At 45.6% G+C, this 23,800-nt stretch overlaps 1 pseudogene; it reads right to left on the bottom strand.

Moving 5' to 3' along the window:
- LOC139409587 (lipoma-preferred partner homolog) overlaps nucleotides 1-23,800 on the bottom strand; it is a 526,233-nt pseudogene that overhangs the window by 136,201 nt on the left and 366,232 nt on the right.

Below are 23,800 nucleotides of genomic sequence, written 5' to 3'. Positions count from 1 at the left end.
GGAAGAGGAGAGGGCCGGAGGGGGCAGAGGGGAAGAGGAGAACAGGGGGAGTAGTGGAATGGGAGAGAACAGGGGGAGAGGTAGAATGGGAGAGAACAGGGGGAGAGGTAGAATGGGAGAGAACAGGGGGAGAGGTAGAATGGGAGAGAACAGGGGGAGAGGTAGAATGGGAGAGAACAGGGGGAGAGGTGGAATGGGAGAGAACAGGGGGAGAGGTAGAATGGGAGAGAACAGGGGGAGAGGTAGAATGGGAGAGTACAGGGGGAGAGGTAGAATGGGAGAGAACAGGGGGAGTAGTGGAATGGGAGAGAACAGGGGGAGAGGTGGAATGGGAGAGAAAAGGGGGAGAGGTAGAATGGGAGAGAACAGGGGGAGAGGTAGAATGGGAGTGAACAGGGGGAGAGGTAGAATGGGAGAGAACAGGGGGAGAGGTAGAATGGGAAAGAACAGGGGGAGAGGTAGAATGGGAGAGTACAGGGGGAGAGGTAGAATGGGAGAGAACAGGGGGAGAGGTAGAATGGGAGAGAACAGGGGGAGAGGTAGAATGGGAGAGAACAGGGGGAGAGGTAGAATGGGAGAGAACAGGGGGAGAGGTAGAATGGGAGAGAACAGGGGGAGAGGTAGAATGGGAGAGAACAGGGGGAGAGGTAGAATGGGAGAGAACAGGAGGAAAGGTAGAATGGGAGAGAACAGGGGGAGAGGTGGAATGGGAGAGAACAGGGGGAGAGGTAGAATGGGAGAGAACAGGGGGAGAGGTAGAATGGGAGAGAACAGGAGGAAAGGTAGAATGGGAGAGAGCAGGGGGAGAGGTGGAATGGGAGAGAACAGGGGGAGAGGTAGAATGGGAGAGAACAGGGGGAGAGGTAGAATGGGAGAGAACAGGGGGAGAGGTGGAATGGGAGAGAACAGGGGGAGAGGTAGAATGGGAGAGAACAGGGGGAGAGGTAGAATGGGAGAGAACAGGGGGAGAGGTGGAATGGGAGAGAACAGGGGGAGAGGTGGAATGAGAGAGAACAGGGGGAGAGGTAGAATGGGAGAGAACAGGAGAGAGGTAGAATGGGAGAGAACAGGGGGAGAGGTAGAATGGGAGAGAACAGGGGGAGAGGTAGAATGGGAGAGAACAGGGGGAGAGGTAGAATGGGAGAGAACAGGGGGAGAGGTAGAATGGGAGAGAACAGGGGGAGAGGTAGAATGGGAGAGAACAGGGGATAGGTAGAATGGGAGAGAACAGGGGGAGAGGTAGAATGGGAGAGAACAGGGGGAGTAGTGGAATGGGAGAGAACAGGGGGAGAGGTATAATGGGAGAGAACAGGGGGAGAGGTGGAATGGGAGAGAACAGGGGGAGAGGTAGAATGGGAGAGAACAGGGGGAGAGGTAGAATGGGAGAGAACAGGGGGAGAGGTGGAATGGGAGAGAACAGGGGGAGAGGTAGAATGGGAGAGAACAGGGGGAGAGGTAGAATGGGAGAGAACAGGAGAGAGGTAGAATGGGAGAGAACAGGGGAGAGGTGGAATGGGAGAGAACAGGGGAGAGGTAGAATGGGAGAGAACAGGGGAGAGGTAGAATGGGAGAGAACAGGGGGAGAGGTAGAATGGGAGAGAACAGGGGGAGAGGTGGAATGGGAGAGAACAGGGGGAGAGGTGGAATGGGAGAGAACAGGGGGAGTAGGTGGAATGGGAGAGAACAGGGGGAGAGTGGTGGGAGAGAACAGGGGGAGAGGTGGAATGGGAGAGAAAAGGGGGAGAGGTAGAATGGGAGAGAACAGGGGGAGAGGTAGAATGGGAGAGAACAGGGGGAGAGGTAGAATGGGAGAGAACAGGGGGAGAGGTAGAATGGGAGAGAACAGGGGGAGAGGTAGAATGGGAGAGAACAGGGGATAGGTAGAATGGGAGAGAACAGGGGGAGAGGTAGAATGGGAGAGAACAGGGGGAGTAGTGGAATGGGAGAGAACAGGGGGAGAGGTATAATGGGAGAGAACAGGGGGAGAGGTAGAATGGGAGAGAACAGGGGGAGAGGTAGAATGGGAGAGAACAGGGGGAGAGGTAGAATGGGAGAGAACAGGGGGAGAGGTAGAATGGGAGAGAACAGGGGGAGTAGTGGAATGGGAGAGAACAGGGGGAGAGGTAGAATGGGAGAGAACAGGGGGAGAGGTAGAATGGGAGAGAACAGGGGGAGAGGTAGAATGGGAGAGAACAGGGGGAGAGGTAGAATGGGAGAGAACAGGGGGAGAGGTAGAATGGGAGAGAACAGGGGGAGAGGTGGAATGGGAGAGAACAGGGGGAGAGGTGGAATGGGAGAGAACAGGGGGAGAGGTGGAATGGGAGAGAACAGGGGGAGAGGTAGAATGGGAGAGAACAGGGGGAGAGGTAGAATGGGAGAGAACAGGGGGAGAGGTAGAATGGGAGAGAACAGGGGGAGTAGTGGAATGGGAGAGAACAGGGGGAGAGGTAGAATGGGAGAGAACAGGGGGAGAGGTAGAATGGGAGAGAACAGGGGGAGTAGTGGAATGGGAGAGAACAGGGGGAGAGGTAGAATGGGAGAGAACAGGGGGAGAGGTAGAATGGGAGAGAACAGGGGGAGAGGTAGAATGGGAGAGAACAGGGGGAGAGGTGGAATGGGAGAGAACAGGGGGAGAGGTGGAATGGGAGAGAACAGGGGGAGAGGTAGAATGGGAGAGAACAGGGGGAGAGGTAGAATGGGAGAGAACAGGGGGAGAGGTAGAATGGGAGAGAACAGGGGGAGTAGTGGAATGGGAGAGAACAGGGGGAGAGGTAGAATGGGAGAGAACAGGGGGAGAGGTAGAATGGGAGAGAACAGGGGGAGAGGTAGAATGGGAGAGAACAGGGGGAGAGGTAGAATGGGAGAGAACAGGGGGAGAGGTAGAATGGGAGAGAACAGGGGGAGAGGTAGAATGGGAGAGAACAGGGGGAGAGGTGGAATGGGAGAGAACAGGGGGAGAGGTGGAATGGGAGAGAACAGGGGGAGAGGTAGAATGGGAGAGAACAGGGGGAGAGGTGGAATGGGAGAGAACAGGGGGAGAGGTGGAATGGGAGAGAACAGGGGGAGAGGCAGAATGGGAGAGAACAGGACCTGGCGGTGATGGAGGCAGTGTGGAGAGGGACATCATTCCCTCTGACAACAGAGGGGGAACAAGGTCTACTAGCACAAAGCACATGATGAAAGATCATTGATGAGCTCTTTTGATTCAAATACCTTTAACTAAAATACTGTACATTGACGTTAGTGCTTCTTTCCCCCGATGGGCCCAAATACAGTATGTGACTAACATAAGAAATGACCACTAAAACTGCAACTGAGCAGTTTCATTCCATACCACAGAACATCATAATGACCTTAACATTAGGAGGGAGAAAGGGAGGGAGGAAGTACACAATCACACACACCGTACGTTCGTACTTACACAACATATAGTTTTCATGACTTCTGCAGAATGACCAGATCACTACAACTGGTTTCTGTCAAGAAGACCTCCCACCCTACCCACAATGCAAAGTGATAGTGAGGGAGAGAAAGAGAAATAGTGAGGGAGCTAAATAGTGAGATAGAAATAGTGAGAGAGATGAATAGTGAGGGAGGGAAATAGTGAGGGAGAGAAAGTGAGAGAGAGAAAGTGAGAGAGAAATAGTGAGGGAGAGAAATAGTGAGGGAGAGAAATAGTGAGGGAGAGAAATAGTGAGAGAGAGAAATAGTGAGGGAGAGAAATAGTGAGGGAGAGAAAGTGAGAGAAATAGTGAGAGAGATAAATAGTGAGGGAGATAAATAGTGAGATAGAAATAGTGAGAGAGATAAATAGTGAGGGAGGGAAATAGTGAGGGTGGGAAATAGTGAGGGAGAGAAAGTGAGAGAAATAGTGAGAGAGACAAATAGTGAGGGAGCTAAATAGTGAGATAGAATAGTGAGAGAGATGAATAGTGAGGGAGGGAAATAGTGAGGGAGAGAAATAGTGAGGGAGAAAGTGAGAGAGATAAATAATAAGAGAGACAAATAGTGAGGGAGAGAAATAGTTCTACTCTTTTCACATCATTTTTACATTCTGTCAAACAGAGCACATGTTCAACTTCATATAAACTAGTTTTCCCATCTCAAGATGTTTAATGAAAAAATGTCTATAGTAAGTACCTATTAATGCCAAATAAAGTAACAGGGTGGACCGTTACAGAGTGGACTGTAACAGGGTTGACAATTCCGTGTTAAATCAGCCCTAAATGTCCTTGTGACAGGGGGAATGGAAGCTTGTTGTGTGCAACAGGGAGGGGGCCATTGAATGCAAGCTGCACTAAAACATTGAAATTGTTAAAACATTTCTAGCCTGTCTATCTAGTAGAACCTGTCTATCTATGGGTAACAAGGTGTTCTGCCCCACCCACTCAGTGTTCCACCACAAAACACAGTAGAACCAGAACATCTGCTTTTACATAGAGAGTAGAACCAGAACACCTGCTTTTACATAAAGACTAGAACCAGAACACCTGCTTTTACATAAAGACTAGAACCAGCTCACCTGCTTTTACATAAAGAGTAGAACCAGAACACCTGCTTTTACATAGAGTAGAACCAGAACACCTGCTTTTACATAAAGACTAGAACCAGAACACCTGCTTTTACATAAAGACTAGAACCAGAACACCTGCTTTTACATAAAGAGTAGAACCAGAACACCTGCTTTTACATAAAGAGTAGAACCAGAACACCTGCTTTAACATAAAGACTAGAACCAGAACACCTGCTTTTACATAAAGAGTAGAACCAGAACACCTGCTTTTACATAGAGAGTAGAACCAGCTCACTTGCTTTTACATAGAGAGTAGAACCAGCTCACCTGCTTTTACATAAAGAGTAGAACCAGAACACCTGCTTTTACATAGAGTAGAACCAGAACACCTGCTTTTACATAGAGAGTAGAACCAGAACACCTGCTTTTACATAAAGACTAGAACCAGAACACCTGCTTTTACATAAAGACTAGAACCAGAACACCTGCTTTTACATAAAGACTAGAACCAGAACACCTGCTTTTACATAAAGAGTAGAACCAGAACACCTGCTTTTACATAGAGAGTAGAACCAGAACACCTGCTTTTACATAGAGAGTAGAACCAGAACACCTGCTTTTACATAGAGAGTAGAACCAGAACACCTGCTTTTAATCTATGATTTGACTTTAAGATGTTCAACGTTTCTTTGGAGAAAAAAAATCATTTAAAAAGGAACATTTCTCCATATTAAAACGAGAGTTCAGTTCATGTAACAGGGTTGACCTTAAAATGAGGGACAGACGTAAATGAATCACTAATCATTAATCACATGACATAAATTAATCACGTGAAATAAATGAATCACTAATCACGTGAAATAAATGAATCATTAATCACATGAAATAAATGAATCATTAATCACATGAAATAAATGAATCATTAATCACATGAAATAAATGAATCACTAATCACATGAAATAAATGAATCATCAATCACATGAAATAAATTAATCATTAATCACATGAAATAAATTAATCACTAATCACATGAAATAAATGAATCACTAATCACATGAAATAAATGAATCATTAATCACATGAAATAAATGAATCATTAATCACGTGAAATAAATGAATCACATGAAATAAATGAATCATTAATCACATGAAATAAATGCTTAATGTTCAGAACTGACTTTGTCAAAGCAACAAAATAACTAGGTCTTTACAGATGTTTAGTGGGTTCACATCTTCCTACAGGGAGCACGGAGGGACAAAATGTCAAAATGCTGACTTTAAGCACTTTTAGCAAGTCTTTATTCATATTAAAAATGTGACTTATTGAGTTCTCCATGTGGTCTATATGAATAAATTAGCCTTCATTTAATATATCTACTGAACCTATCAAAGAGACCATAAAAGCACTATTTTTGGTGGGATCGACCCCTATAATGGCGTTCACCGTAGGTAATGATATGATTACTGCACTGTAAAGTTCTGTCTCACCAAAGTACTCTTCAGCCGGAGGGTTTTCCATGTCATACAGCATCTTCTTGGTGAGACGCTCCAGTTCTTCCTCAGGCCTGGCACTGCTGGGAGCCTGCAACACAACACAGGGACATAGTGGATCATACACACAGTCTGCCACAGTCAGGCCGGCATTAAAGAGTGACTCTCTGTCCTAGATTGATGAACATTTGACCATGTCTCCATCATGTCTCATCTGTAGTCATTTAGGATCATTAGACAGCTGTTAGTCTACAGGTCTTTTATGAGCGTTTATGCAAATATCATGTTCTTATTAATCACTGGAGAGCAGCAGATGGTGACTGAGCAGATTGTGGTCACCCTCAGCAGCCTGCAATCTGTGTTTGTGTGTGTTTGTGTGTGTGAGTGTGAAAGGGCCACTGGCTGTCCCTCGTGTGTTCAACTAGCTGCCCCTCGTGTGTTCAACTGGGCTGTCCCTCGTGTGTTCAACTGGGCTGTCCCTCGTGTGACCAACTGGGCTGTTCAACTAGCTGTCCCTCGTGTGTTCAACTAGCTGCCCCTCGTGTGTTCAACTGGGCTGTCCCTCGTGTGTTCAACTGGGCTGTCCCTCGTGTGACCAACTGGGCTGTTCAACTAGCTGTCCCTCGTGTGTTCAACTGGGCTGTCCCTCGTGTGTTCAACTAGCTGCCCCTCGTGTGTTCAACTGGGCTGTTCCTCGTGTGACCAACTGGGCTGTTCAACTAGCTGTCCCTTGTGTGTTCAACTGGTCTGTCCCTCGTGTGTTCAACTAGCTGCCCCTCGTGTGTTCAACTAGCTGCCCCTCGTGTGTTCAACTGGGCTGTGACTCGTGTGTTCAACTGGGCTGTCCCTCGTGTGTTCAACTGGGCTGTCCCTCGTGTGTTCAACTGGCTGTCCCTCGTGTGTTCAACTGGCTGTCCCTCGTGTGTTCAACTGGCTGTCCCTCGTGTGTTCAACTGGCTGTCCCTCGTGTGTTCAACTGGGCTGTCCCTCGTGTGTTCAACTGGGCTGTCCCTCGTGTGTTCAACTGGGCTGTCCCTCGTGTGTTCAACTGGGCTGTCCATCGTGTGTTCAACTGGGCTGTCCCTCGTGTGTTCAACTGGGCTGTCCCTCGTGTGTTCAACTGGGCTGTCCCTCGTGTGTTCAACTGGGCTGTCCATCGTGTGTTCAACTGGGCTGTCCCTTGTGTGTTCAACTGGGCTGTCCCTCGTGTGTTCAACTGGGCTGTCCCTCGTGTGTTCAACTGGGCTGTCCCTCATGTGTTCAACTGGGCTGTCCCTCGTGTGTTCAACTGGGCTGTCCCTCGTGTGTTCAACTGGGCTGTCCCTCGTGTGTTCAACTGGGCTGTCCCTCGTGTGTTCAACTGGGCTGTCCCTCGTGTGTTCAACTGGGCTGTCCCTCGTGTGTTCAACTGGGCTGTCCCTCGTGTGTTCAACTGGCTGTCCCTCGTGTGTTCAGCTGGCTGTCCCTCGTGTGTTCAACTGGGCTGTCCCTCGTGTGTTCAACTGGGCTGTCCCTCAGCTGTTGTATTACACTTATACTGAACTTAGAAATATCACATAAACGTCTCACCAGCAAATAGATCTCACAAGCTTATATTATTGCTGTTTAATAGTGGAATAAAAACAGTGAAGCAATCGTGAAGCATGCAGGGAAGCAATTTCTCTCTTTTATTCAAGCGAGAAATGATTCTCTGCCGTCAAAAAAGAAAGCCCTAACAAGGTGCTTTAAACTGCCTGGCAGGAAGAGGCTGCGTGAGACCGAAGGGTACGGATAAGGAACACGTTTAATTTCAGAAACAAGTTTTTCATAATGGGAGGATTTAATCCCCTTTGGTTTGATGTGTGGGTTAGATTAGCAGTGTTAACACTAGAACCGCTAAAGGAGTCATTTGGATTGCTCATTAATTATTATTTTTTATTACTCTGCCATTTTTAAAGTCATGCCCCCTCCCACCATCCTTGACTTTTAATAAATACGTCTATATAACGTCTATATAACACACTGTCGTTGTTAGAATCTTAATGTCACAAACAGAACGGGAGTGTCATTATTTGAATGGTTTTCACTTGTTGCCCCTTCCTTCTCACGACAGTTGAAGGTGCCCAGTTCAAAAATTCCCCAGAAAATTGCCTCAAAACTTAACCTAAATTATAACGAAACTAATTTCACACATACAACAGATTAAATAAACTAAGTAAAGTATGATGGGAGAGAAAGAGGGATAATGGGTGAGTTGAAAAGAGAGAGAAAGAGGGATAATGTGTGAGTTGAAAAGAGAGAGAAAGAGGGATAATGGGTGAGTTGAAAAGAGAGAAAGAGGGATAATGGGTGAGTTGAACAGAGAGAAAGCGAGTGATGCAAAAAGTATCTGGACCCCCATTCAAATGACTCAGCTATTTCAGCCACACGCGTTGCTGATAGGTGTATAACAATGAAAACACAGCCATGCAATCTCCATAGAGAAACATTGGCAGTAGAATGGCCTTACTGAAGAGCTTAGTGACTTCCAACATGGCACCGTCACAGGATGCCACCTTTCCAACAAGTCAGTTCGTAAAATTTCTACTCTGCTAGAGCTGCCCAGGTCAACTGTAAGTGATGTTATTGTGAAGTGGAAATGTCTAGGAGCAACAACGGCTCAACTGCAAAGTGGTAGGCCGCACAGGCTCACAGAACGGGACCACCGAGTGCTTAACTTCTTGGTGACAGGGGGCAGTATTTTCACGTCCGGATGAAATGCATGCCCAAATTCAACTGCCTGCTACTCATCCCCAGAAGATAAGATATGCATATTATTAGTAGATTTGGATAGAAAACAGTCTGACACACTCTCAGTATAACTGTTTGAATCATGTCTGTGAGTATAACATAACTTATGTAGCAGACGAAACCAAGAGGACAAACCATTCAGATTTCTTTTTTCTTTGAGGTCACTCTCTTTTCAATAAGTTTTCGTTGGGAATCCAGATTTCTAAGGGACCTCCTTGGTCCTATCCTGTCCTATCGATTCCTATTGCTTCCACTGGATGTCAACAGTCTTTAGAAATTGGTTGATGTTATTCCTTTGTGTAATGAAGAAGTACGGCCATCTTGAACGAGGGTCACTTGAAGTGTACTGTTAGATAGAATCGAACAAAAGGACCATTTGTGATGTTTATGGGACATATTGGAGTGCCAACAAAAGAAGCTCGTCAAAGGTAAGGCATGAATTATATGTTTATTTCTGCGTTTTGTGTCGCGCCTGCAGGGTTGAAATATGTTTTCTCTCTTTGTTTACGGAGGTGCTATCCTCAGACAATAGCATCGTTTGCTTTCGCCGAAAAAGCATTTTTGAAATCTGACATGTTGGCTGGATTCACAACAAGTGTAGCTTTAATTTGCTATCTTGCATGTGTGATTTAATGAAAGGTAGATTAGATAGATTAGATAGATTTTATAGTAATTTATTTGAATTTGGCACTCTACATTTTCGCTGGCTTTTGGCCAGGTGGGACATTAGCGTCCCCCATATCCCAGAGAGGTTTAAGCACGTAGGGTGTAAATATCCTCTGTCCTCGGTTGCAACACTCACTATTGAGTTCCAAACTGCCTCTGGAAGCAACGTCAGCACAATAACTGTTGGTCGTGACCTTCATGAAACAGGTTTCCATGGTCGAGCAGCCACACACAAGCCTAAGATCACCATGCGCAATGCCAAGCGTTGGTTAGAGTGGTATAAAGCTCGCCGCCATTGGACTCTGGAGCAGTGGAAACGAGTTCTATGCAATGATGAATCACAGTTCACCATCTGGGTTTGGAGAATGAATTGGAACGCTGACTGAGAGCCAGGTATAATCGCCCAACATCAGTGACCAACCTCACTAATGCTCACGTGGCTGAATGGAACCAAGTTCCTGCAGCAATGTTCCAACATCTAGTGGAACAGCCTTCACAGAAGAGTGGAGGAGCAAAGGAGGGGAACAACTCCATATTAATGCCAATGATTTTGGGAATGAGATGTTCGACTAGCAGGTGCCCACATACTTCTGGGCATGTAGTGTACCAGTGGCAACGTGAGAGGCATGGCCAGAAGTGTGGCTGAAGGACTCCCAGTGCAGAACCATGGACAGAACCACCCACCTCAGCACAGAAGAAAAGGTGGGCTCACTTCAGCACCATGGACAGAACCACCCAACTCAGCACAGAAGAACAGGTGGGCTCACTTCAGCACCATGGACAGCGGCACCCACCTCTGCACAGAAGAACAGGTGGGCTCACTTCAGCACCATGGACAGCGGCACCCACCTCAGCACAGAAGAACAGGTGGGCTCATTTCAGCACCATGGACAGCGGCACCCACCTCAGCACAGAATAATAGGTGGGCTCACTTCAGCACCATGGACAGTGGCACCCACCTCAGCACAGAATAATAGGTGGGCTCACTTCAGCACAGTGGACAGTGTCACTCAGTTCAGCACTGTAGAAGGCTACACTACCTTCACCAGGCCGGCTAAAGACCGCACCACAGCTCTGCTCACCCATCACACCTGCACAGGATTACTCATCAGCACACCTGTAAAGGCATTCTCTAAACAACTGACTGGCACAAGAGTGCAGGCTGACGCTTACTCTCCCACTTACATTGTGTTGCGCTCGCCTTCCACAGACTCCTAAGGCGAGTTACGGACTCTGTCAGCGAGGCCACACTGCCGCGGACGAAAGAGACTACAGGTGACAGCCATCTTTATCCACCCTCTTACCTGAATGGCTTGTGGACTAGAACGCCAGAGACGCTAAAATATAAAGTAAAAAACAACTGCAACTTGAACTGTTCTTCTTCTTGTGTGTTTACTCATTGTCGCTTGTGTAAAATCAGGTACGACCCAGTCCTCCAGACAATACCCTATATACAGTGAGAGTGTGTACTTTACAATGGCAAGAGGAGAAAAGACGATATGGACAACCATGCTGTGTTAGCGATGCTACAAGATCTGAATGGAAACCATCTCAGACGGAAGAAATGAATCATGACGTCGCTGATGAGTATTCTTCTGATACTGAGCCTGAACAAACACCTCCGAGGTGCCTGTAAAAGCCAGAACAGTGGGCACTGAACAAAACATTAGGAACACCTTCCAAACACCTGTAAAAGCCAGGACAGTGGGCACTGAGCAAAACATTAGGAACACCTTCCAAACACCTCCTGTAAAAGCCAGAACAGTGGGTACTGAACAAAACATTAGGAACACCTTCCAAACACCTCCTGTAAAAGCCAGGACAGTGGGCACTGAGCAAAACATTAGGAACACCTTCCAAACACCTGTAAAAGCCAGAACAGTGGGCACTGAACAAAACATTAGGAACACCTTCCAAACACCTCCTGTAAAAGCCAGAACAGTGGGCACTGAACAAAACATTAGGAACACCTTCCAAACACCTCCTGTAAAAGCCAGAACAGTGGGCACTGAACAAAACATTAGGAACACCTTCCAAACACTTCCTGTAAAAGCCAGAACAGTGGGCACTGAATAGGTGGCTGCGCCGCCACCAAGTGGAACGGTGAGACATGAGAGGAAAAAAAGGACGGCACCGTTTTAGAACAAGCCGGTGGAACAAAACATTAGGAACACCTTCCAAAACACTGAGTTGAACCCCTTTTTTCCCTCAGAACAGCCTCAATTCGTCGGGCCATGGACTCTGCAAGGTGTTGAACGTGCATGCTGACTCGAAACCCGGTGTGCCTGGCACCTATTACAATACCCCATTCTAATCACATTTTACGGCACGGAATATTTCATTCTTCATTTGTTACGTTTGACTGTGTAAAATCTTAGCAGTACTAATTATTTCACTGAGAGTGAGGAGTTTCATGACATCTCTGAAATGAAACCAATGTTGAAAAAAAAAACACACCAATCTCTCATCATTTCTTTAAACATTTAAAAGCCCATTTTCATTTCAAACATTTCTGAAAATGGATATATAGCTGTTTGGAATGAAACGCTTTAAATGTGTCATTCATTGTAGAGTTACAGATTGTTGCATACTCACTAATATGCCTTACTGTGTGTCCTAGTAACCTGGACCAGCCTGTCTGTCTGCCTGCCTGTCTGTCTCCTGGCAGAGGACAGGAGAGATTTGCACGTCCAATGTGTAGATTTCCTCAGAGTTAATGAGGTCTACTTTTTGGCCTTCTGGCTATTACACCAGCCTGCAGGATACAGCACTACCAGAACCGTCTACTACCAGCCTGCAGGATACAACACTACCAGAACCTTCTACTACCAGCCTGCAGGATACACCACTACCAGAACCTTCTACTACCAGCCTGCAGGATACAACACTACCAGAACCTTCTACTACCAGCCTGCAGGATACACCACTACCAGAACCTTCTACTACCAGCCTGCAGGATACAACACTACCAGAACCTTCTACTACCAGCCAACAGGCTTCACCTCTACCACGTTCTTATAATTATAGTACATAGAGTTAGCAGGAAAATAATCCTTCAGCAATATGAAATGGTAATTATTATGTGGATTATAATGAATGTACATTTGTTTTTGTTTTAACTCCAATATGCCACAATTAGGAGCCATCAAAGGTCAGGTCTGATCTAGGGCTGTGGTTAATATCGGAAATCAAACCCACACGCCCGCTGGGCCATTACTGGGTGAGGTCATCAAAGTGTCATTGGGTGAGAACAAAAACATGGTGTACTGTGACAGTACAACACCCAGGGCTCATGGGTGTCTAGTCAGCACACATCTGACTGGCTGGCTGGCTGGCTGGCTGGTTTGCTGGCTGACTAGATGGCTGGCTGGCTGGTTTGCTGGCTGGCTGGCTGACTAGATGGCTGGCTGGCTGGTTTGCTGGCTGACTAGATGGCTGGCTGGCTGGTTTACTGGCTGGCTGGCTGGTTTGCTGGCTGACTGTATGGTTGTCTGGCTGGTTTTCTGAATGACTGGCTGACTAGATGGCTGGCTGGCTGGTTTGCTGGCTGACTGTATGGTTGTCTGGCTGGTTTGCTGACTGACTGGCTGACTACATGGCTGGCTGACTGACTGGCTGACTGTATGGTTGTCTGGCTGGTTTGCTGACTGACTGGCTGACTAGATGGCTGGCTGGCTGACTGACTGGCTGACTGTATGGTTGTCTGGCTGGTTTGCTGACTGACTGGCTGACTAGATGGCAGAGACAGTCAGATAGAAACCCACTGTGGATAGAACCCACACTGCAAGCTGCTTCCAGAAAACACCGGTAGGAAGAGTGTCTGGGTGAGAAAAACACATGTAATCATCCATCTGTTTAGAGGAAGAGAGGGCTGGTATGGCAACACCGCCTCAGCCCCGTAACCCTCCTCTCACCCATCACCCATGGTGGGATCGGCATACTGTTACGGCTGATTGGATCAGGGCTGGTGTGTGTGTGTGTGTGTGTGTGTGTGTGTGTGTGCACGCTGAGGTGGGGGATTGAGGATAAGCTGTGTGTTACCTTTCACCTGATGCCTCAGGTGTCTGCTGAGCTTGTATAAGACATGATGTAAAGCTGCTGGGGCTCCAAGAAAGAGACAGACAATTCCCCTTCTCCCAAACCTTCTTCCCTCACATCTGTCTAGTAACAGAATACCACAGCAGAGCCATCTTATTCATTATGATCTGGATAGCTAAACTGATCCTAGATCAGCAACGACTAAAAGAGGCTTCCTGAGGCCTGGATGCTACATGCCATGTCATGGACTCAAACCTCAGGAGCATTGTGCTATATGGAGGGTGATATCAGACAGAATGTGCTATATGGAGGGTGATATCAGACAGAATGTGATATGTGGAGGGTGATAACAGACATAATGTGATATATGGAGGGTGATAACAGACAGAATGTGGAGGGTGATAACAGACATAATGTGGAGGGTGATAACATACAGAATGTGGAGGGTGATAACATACAGAATGTGGAGGGTGATAACAGACAGAATGTGATATATGGAGGGTGATAACAGACATAATGTGGAGGGTGATATCAGACAGAATGTGCTATATGGAGGGTGATATCAGACAGAATGTGATATGTGGAGGGTGATAACAGACAGAATGTGGAGGGTGATAACAGACAGAATGTGGAGGGTGTTAACAGACAGAATGTGGAGGGTGATAACAGACATAATGTGGAGGGTCATAACAGACAGAATGTGATATATGGAGGGTGATAACAGACAGAATGTGATATGTGGAGGGTGATAACAGACAGAATGTGGAGGGTGATAAACAGACAGAATGTGATATGTGGAGGGTGATAACAGACAGAATGTGGAGGGTGATAACATACAGAATGTGGAGGGTGATAACAGACAGAATGTGGAGGGTGATAACAGACAGAATGTGATATGTGGAGGGTGATAACAGACAGAATGTGATATGTGGAGGGTTGATAACAGACAGAATGTGGAGGGTGATAACAGACAGAATGTGGAGGGTGATAACAGACAGAATGTGGAGGGTGATAACAGACAGAATGTGGAGGGTGTTAACAGACAGAATGTGGAGGGTGATAACAGACAGAATATGGAGGGTGATAACAGACAGAATGTGGAGGGTGATAACAGACATAATGTGGAGGGTTGATAACAGACAGAATGTGGAGGGTGTTAACAGACAGAATTTGATATGTGGAGGGTGATAACAGACAGAATGTGATAAGTGGAGGGTGATAACAGACAGAATGTGGAGGGTGTTAACAGACAGAATGTGATATGTGGAGGGTGATAACAGACAGAATGTGATATGTGGAGGGTGATAACAGACAGAATGTGGAGGGTGTTAACAGACAGAATGTGGAGGGTGATAACAGACAGTATGTGGAGGGTGATAACAGACAGAATGTGGAGGGTGTTAACAGACAGAATGTGATATGTGGAGGGTGTTAACAGACAGAATGTGATATATGGAGGGTGATAACAGACAGAATGTGGAGGGTGATAACAGACAGAATGTGGAGGGTGTTAACAGACACAATGTGGAGGGTGATAACAGACAGAATGTGGAGGGTGATAACAGACAGAATGTGGAGAGTGTTAACAGACAGAATGTGGAGGGTGATAACATACAGAATGTGGAGGGTGATAACAGACAGAATGTGATATATGGAGGGTGATAACAGACAGAATGTGATATGTGGAGGGTGATAACAGACAGAATGTGGAGGGTGATAACAGACAGAATGTGATATGTGGAGGGTGGAGGGTGATAACATGTGGACAGAATGTGGAGGGTGATAACATACAGAATGTGGAGGGTGATAACAGACAGAATGTGGAGGGTGATAACAGACAGAATGTGATATGTGGAGGGTGATAACAGACAGAATGTGATATGTGGAGGGTTGATAACAGACAGAATGTGGAGGGTGATAACAGACAGAATGTGGAGGGTGATAACAGACAGAATGTGGAGGGTGATAACAGACAGAATGTGGAGGGTGTTAACAGACAGAATGTGGAGGGTGATAACAGACAGAATATGGAGGGTGATAACAGACAGAATGTGGAGGGTGATAACAGACATAATGTGGAGGGTTGATAACAGACAGAATGTGGAGGGTGTTAACAGACAGAATTTGATATGTGGAGGGTGATAACAGACATGTGTGAATGTGTGGAGGGTGATAACAGGATATGTGGATGTGATAACAGACAGAATGTGGAGGGTGTTAACAGACAGAATGTGGAGGGTGATAACAGACAGAATATGGAGGGTGATAACAGACAGAATGTGGAGGGTGATAACAGACATAATGTGGAGGAATGTGGATAATGTGGAGGACAGTGATAACAGACAGAATGTGGAGACAGAATGTGGAGGGTGTTAACAGACAGAATGTGATATGTGGAGGGTGATAACAGACAGAATGATGATATGTGGAGGGTGATAACAGACAGAATGTGGAGGGTGTTAACAGACAGAATGTGGAGGGTGATAACAGACAGTATGTGGAGGGTGATAACAGACAGATGTGGATGTGGAGATAACAGACATAATGTGGAGGGTTGATAACAGACAGAATGTGGAGGGTGTTAACAGACATGTGGAGGGTGATGTGATAAGTGGAGGGTGATAACAGACAGAATGTGGAGGGTGTTAACAGACAGAATGTGATATGTGGAGGGTGATAACAGACAGAATGTGATATGTGGAGGGTGTTAACAGACAGAATGTGATATATGGAGGGTGATAACAGACAGAATGTGGAGGGTGATAACAGACAGAATGTGGAGGGTGTTAACAGACAGAATGTGGAGGGTGATAACAGACAGAATGTGGAGGGTGATAACAGACAGAATGTGGAGGGTGATAACAGACAGAATGTGCAGGGTGATAACAGACAGAATGTGGAGGGTGATAACAGACAGAATGTGGAGGGTGATAACAGACAGAATGTGGAGGGTGTTAACAGACAGAATGTGGAGGGTGATAACAGACAGTATGTGGAGGGTGATAACAGACAGAATGTGGAGGGTGTTAACAGACAGAATGTGATATGTGGAGGGTGTTAACAGACAGAATGTGATATATGGAGGGTGATAACAGACAGAATGTGGAGGGTGATAACAGACAGAATGTGGAGGGTGTTAACAGACAGAATGTGGAGGGTGATAACAGACAGAATGTCGAGGGTGATAGCAGACAGAATGTGATATGTGGAGGGTGATAACAGACATAATGTGATATATGGAGGGTGATAACAGACAGAATGTGGAGGGTGATAACAGACATAATGTGGAGGGTGATAACATACAGAATGTGGAGGGTGATAACATACAGAATGTGGAGGGTGATAACAGACAGAATGTGATATATGGAGGGTGATAACAGACATAATGTGGAGGGTGATATCAGACAGAATGTGCTATATGGAGGGTGATATCAGACAGAATGTGATATGTGGAGGGTGATAACAGACAGAATGTGGAGGGTGATAACAGACATAATGTGGAGGGTCATAACAGACAGAATGTGATATATGGAGGGTGATAACAGACAGAATGTGATATGTGGAGGGTGATAACAGACAGAATGTGGAGGGTGATAAACAGACAGAATGTGATATGTGGAGGGTGATAACATACAGAATGTGGAGGGTGATAACAGACAGAATGTGGAGGGTGATAACAGACAGAATGTGATATGTGGAGGGTGATAACAGACAGAATGTGATATGTGGAGGGTTGATAACAGACAGAATGTGGAGGGTGATAACAGACAGAATGTGGAGGGTGATAACAGACAGAATGTGGAGGGTGATAACAGACAGAATGTGGAGGGTGTTAACAGACAGAATGTGGAGGGTGATAACAGACAGAATATGGAGGGTGATAACAGACAGAATGTGGAGGGTGATAACAGACATAATGTGGAGGGTTGATAACAGACAGAATGTGGAGGGTGTTAACAGACAGAATTTGATATGTGGAGGGTGATAACAGACAGAATGTGATAAGTGGAGGGTGATAACAGACAGAATGTGGAGGGTGTTAACAGACAGAATGTGATATGTGGAGGGTGATAACAGACAGAATGTGATATGTGGAGGGTGATAACAGACAGAATGTGGAGGGTGTTAACAGACAGAATGTGGAGGGTGATAACAGACAGAATGTGGAGGGTGATAACAGACAGAATGTGGAGGGTGTTAACAGACAGAATGTGATATGTGGAGGGTGTTAACAGACAGAATGTGATATATGGAGGGTGATAACAGACAGAATGTGGAGGGTGATAACAGACAGAATGTGGAGGGTGTTAACAGACAGAATGTGGAGGGTGATAACAGACAGAATGTGGAGGGTGATAACAGACAGAATGTGGAGGGTGTTAACAGACAGAATGTGGAGGGTGATAACATACAGAATGTGGAGGGTGATAACAGACAGAATGTGGAGGGTGATAACAGACAGAATGTGATATATGGAGGGTGATAACAGACAGAATGTGATATGTGGAGGGTGATAACAGACAGAATGTGGAGGGTGATAACAGACAGAATGTGATATGTGGAGGGTGATAACAGACAGAATGTGGAGGGTGATAACATACAGAATGTGGAGGGTGATAACAGACAGAATGTGGAGGGTGATAACAGACAGAATGTGATATGTGGAGGGTGATAACAGACAGAATGTGATATGTGGAGGGTTGATAACAGACAGAATGTGGAGGGTGATAACAGACAGAATGTGGAGGGTGATAACAGACAGAATGTGGAGGGTGATAACAGACAGAATGTGGAGGGTGTTAACAGACAGAATGTGGAGGGTGATAACAGACAGAATGTGGAGGGTGATAACAGACAGAATGTGGAGGGTGTTAACAGACAGAATGTGGAGGGTGATAACAGACAGAATGTCGAGGGTGATAGCAGACAGAATGTGATATGTGGAGGGTGATAACAGACATAATGTGATATATGGAGGGTGATAACAGACAGAATGTGGAGGGTGATAACAGACATAATGTGGAGGGTGATAACATACAGAATGTGGAGGGTGATAACATACAGAATGTGGAGGGTGATAACAGACAGAATGTGATATATGGAGGGTGATAACAGACATAATGTGGAGGGTGATATCAGACAGAATGTGCTATATGGAGGGTGATATCAGACAGAATGTGATATGTGGAGGGTGATAACAGACAGAATGTGGAGGGTGATAACAGACATAATGTGGAGGGTCATAACAGACAGAATGTGATATATGGAGGGTGATAACAGACAGAATGTGATATGTGGAGGGTGATAACAGACAGAATGTGGAGGGTGATAAACAGACAGAATGTGATATGTGGAGGGTGATAACATACAGAATGTGGAGGGTGATAACAGACAGAATGTGGAGGGTGATAACAGACAGAATGTGATATGTGGAGGGTGATAACAGACAGAATGTGATATGTGGAGGGTTGATAACAGACAGAATGTGGAGGGTGATAACAGACAGAATGTGGAGGGTGATAACAGACAGAATGTGGAGGGTGATAACAGACAGAATGTGGAGGGTGTTAACAGACAGAATGTGGAGGGTGATAACAGACAGAATATGGAGGGTGATAACAGACAGAATGTGGAGGGTGATAACAGACATAATGTGGAGGGTTGATAACAGACAGAATGTGGAGGGTGTTAACAGACAGAATTTGATATGTGGAGGGTGATAACAGACAGAATGTGATAAGTGGAGGGTGATAACAGACAGAATGTGGAGGGTGTTAACAGACAGAATGTGATATGTGGAGGGTGATAACAGACAGAATGTGATATGTGGAGGGTGATAACAGACAGAATGTGGAGGGTGTTAACAGACAGAATGTGGAGGGTGATAACAGACAGTATGTGGAGGGTGATAACAGACAGAATGTGGAGGGTGTTAACAGACAGAATGTGATATGTGGAGGGTGTTAACAGACAGAATGTGATATATGGAGGGTGATAACAGACAGAATGTGGAGGGTGATAACAGACAGAATGTGGAGGGTGTTAACAGACACAATGTGGAGGGTGATAACAGACAGAATGTGGAGGGTGATAACAGACAGAATGTGGAGGGTGTTAACAGACAGAATGTGGAGGGTGATAACATACAGAATGTGGAGGGTGATAACAGACAGAATGTGATATATGGAGGGTGATAACAGACAGAATGTGATATGTGGAGGGTGATAACAGACAGAATGTGGAGGGTGATAACAGACAGAATGTGATATGTGGAGGGTGATAACAGACAGAATGTGGAGGGTGATAACATACAGAATGTGGAGGGTGATAACAGACAGAATGTGGAGGGTGATAACAGACAGAATGTGATATGTGGAGGGTGATAACAGACAGAATGTGATATGTGGAGGGTTGATAACAGACAGAATGTGGAGGGTGATAACAGACAGAATGTGGAGGGTGATAACAGACAGAATGTGGAGGGTGATAACAGACAGAATGTGGAGGGTGTTAACAGACAGAATGTGGAGGGTGATAACAGACAGAATATGGAGGGTGATAACAGACAGAATGTGGAGGGTGATAACAGACATAATGTGGAGGGTTGATAACAGACAGAATGTGGAGGGTGTTAACAGACAGAATTTGATATGTGGAGGGTGATAACAGACAGAATGTGATAAGTGGAGGGTGATAACAGACAGAATGTGGAGGGTGTTAACAGACAGAATGTGATATGTGGAGGGTGATAACAGACAGAATGTGATATGTGGAGGGTGATAACAGACAGAATGTGGAGGGTGTTAACAGACAGAATGTGGAGGGTGATAACAGACAGTATGTGGAGGGTGATAACAGACAGAATGTGGAGGGTGTTAACAGACAGAATGTGATATGTGGAGGGTGTTAACAGACAGAATGTGATATATGGAGGGTGATAACAGACAGAATGTGGAGGGTGATAACAGACAGAATGTGGAGGGTGTTAACAGACAGAATGTGGAGGGTGATAACAGACAGAATGTGGAGGGTGATAACAGACAGAATGTGGAGGGTGTTAACAGACAGAATGTGGAGGGTGATAACATACAGAATGTGGAGGGTGATAACAGACAGAATGTGATATATGGAGGGTGATAACAGACAGAATGTGATATGTGGAGGGTGATAACAGACAGAATGTGGAGGGTGATAACAGACAGAATGTGATATGTGGAGGGTGATAACAGACAGAATGTGGAGGGTGATAACATACAGAATGTGGAGGGTGATAACAGACAGAATGTGGAGGGTGATAACAGACAGAATGTGATATGTGGAGGGTGATAACAGACAGAATGTGATATGTGGAGGGTTGATAACAGACAGAATGTGGAGGGTGATAACAGACAGAATGTGGAGGGTGATAACAGACAGAATGTGGAGGGTGATAACAGACAGAATGTGGAGGGTGTTAACAGACAGAATGTGGAGGGTGATAACAGACAGAATATGGAGGGTGATAACAGACAGAATGTGGAGGGTGATAACAGACATAATGTGGAGGGTTGATAACAGACAGAATGTGGAGGGTGTTAACAGACAGAATGTGATATGTGGAGGGTGATAACAGACAGAATGTGATATGTGGAGGGTGATAACAGACAGAATGTGGAGGGTGTTAACAGACAGAATGTGGAGGGTGATAACAGACAGTATGTGGAGGGTGATAACAGACAGAATGTGGAGGGTGTTAACAGACAGAATGTGATATGAGGGTGATATCAGACAGAATGTGCTATATGGAGGGTGATAACAGACAGAATGTGGAGGGTGATAACAGACAGAATGTGGAGGGTGTTAACAGACAGAATGTGGAGGGTGATAACAGACAGAATGTGGAGGGTGATAACAGACAGAATGTGGAGGGTGATAACAGACAGAATGTGATATGTGGAGGGTGATAACAGACAGAATGTGATATGTGGAGGGTGATAACAGACAGAATGTGGAGGGTGATAACAGACAGAATGTGGAGGGTGATAACAGACAGAATGTGGAGGGTGATAACATACAGAATGTGGAGGGTGATAACAGACAGAATGTGGAGGGTGATAGCAGACAGAATGTGATATGTGGAGGGTGATAACAGACAGAATGTGATATGTGGAGGGTTGATAACAGACAGAATGTGGAGGGTGATAACAGACAGAATGTGGAGGGTGATAACAGACAGAATGTGGAGGGTGATAACAGACAGAATGTGGAGGGTGTTAACAGACAGAATGTGGAGGGTGATAACAGACAGAATATGGAGGGTGATAACAGACAGAATGTGGAGGGTGATAACAGACATAATGTGGAGGGTTGATAACAGACAGAATGTGGAGGGTGTTAACAGACAGAATGTGATATGTGGAGGGTGATAACAGACAGAATGTGATAAGTGGAGGGTGATAACAGACAGAATGTGGAGGGTGTTAACAGACAGAATGTGATATGTGGAGGGTGATAACAGACAGAATGTGATATGTGGAGGGTGTTAACAGACAGAATGTGATATATGGAGGGTGATAACAGACAGAATGTGGAGGGTGATAACAGACAGAATGTGGAGGGTGTTAACAGACAGAATGTGGAGGGTGATAACAGACAGAATGTGGAGGGTGATAACAGACAGAATGTGGAGGGTGATAACAGACAGAATGTGCAGGGTGATAACAGACAGAATGTGGAGGGTGATAACAGACAGAATGTGGAGGGTGATAACAGACAGAATGTGGAGGGTGTTAACAGACAGAATGTGGAGGGTGATAACAGACAGTATGTGGAGGGTGATAACAGACAGAATGTGGAGGGTGTTAACAGACAGAATGTGATATGTGGAGGGTGTTAACAGACAGAATGTGATATATGGAGGGTGATAACAGACAGAATGTGGAGGGTGATAACAGACAGAATGTGGAGGGTGTTAACAGACAGAATGTGGAGGGTGATAACAGACAGAATGTGGAGGGTGATAACAGACAGAATGTGGAGGGTGATAACAGACAGAATGTGGAGGGTGATAACAGACAGAATGTGGAGGGTGATAGCAGACAGAATGTGATATGTGGAGGGTGATAACAGACATAATGTGATATATGGAGGGTGATAACAGACAGAATGTGGAGGGTGATAACAGACATAATGTGGAGGGTGATAACATACAGAATGTGGAGGGTGATAACATACAGAATGTGGAGGGTGATAACAGACAGAATGTGATATATGGAGGGTGATAACAGACATAATGTGGAGGGTGATATCAGACAGAATGTGCTATATGGAGGGTGATATCAGACAGAATGTGATATGTGGAGGGTGATAACAGACAGAATGTGGAGGGTGATAACAGACAGAATGTGGAGGGTGTTAACAGACAGAATGTGGAGGGTGATAACAGACATAATGTGGAGGGTCATAACAGACAGAATGTGATATATGGAGGGTGATAACAGACAGAATGTGATATGTGGAGGGTGATAACAGACAGAATGTGGAGGGTGATAAACAGACAGAATGTGATATGTGGAGGGTGATAACATACAGAATGTGGAGGGTGATAACAGACAGAATGTGGAGGGTGATAACAGACAGAATGTGATATGTGGAGGGTGATAACAGACAGAATGTGATATGTGGAGGGTTGATAACAGACAGAATGTGGAGGGTGATAACAGACAGAATGTGGAGGGTGATAACAGACAGAATGTGGAGGGTGATAACAGACAGAATGTGGAGGGTGTTAACAGACAGAATGTGGAGGGTGATAACAGACAGAATATGGAGGGTGATAACAGACAGAATGTGGAGGGTGATAACAGACATAATGTGGAGGGTTGATAACAGACAGAATGTGGAGGGTGTTAACAGACAGAATTTGATATGTGGAGGGTGATAACAGACAGAATGTGATAAGTGGAGGGTGATAACAGACAGAATGTGGAGGGTGTTAACAGACAGAATGTGATATGTGGAGGGTGATAACAGACAGAATGTGATATGTGGAGGGTGATAACAGACAGAATGTGGAGGGTGTTAACAGACAGAATGTGGAGGGTGATAACAGACAGTATGTGGAGGGTGATAACAGACAGAATGTGGAGGGTGTTAACAGACAGAATGTGATATGTGGAGGGTGTTAACAGACAGAATGTGATATATGGAGGGTGATAACAGACAGAATGTGGAGGGTGATAACAGACAGAATGTGGAGGGTGTTAACAGACACAATGTGGAGGGTGATAACAGACAGAATGTGGAGGGTGATAACAGACAGAATGTGGAGGGTGTTAACAGAC

This window comes from Oncorhynchus clarkii, chromosome 5 (genome assembly GCF_045791955.1).
Source record: "Oncorhynchus clarkii lewisi isolate Uvic-CL-2024 chromosome 5, UVic_Ocla_1.0, whole genome shotgun sequence".
In the NCBI taxonomy this organism is placed as follows: domain Eukaryota; kingdom Metazoa; phylum Chordata; class Actinopteri; order Salmoniformes; family Salmonidae; genus Oncorhynchus; species Oncorhynchus clarkii.
Note: the sequence above shows the minus strand (reverse complement) of the source record. Positions and strands in the feature narration are given on the sequence as shown.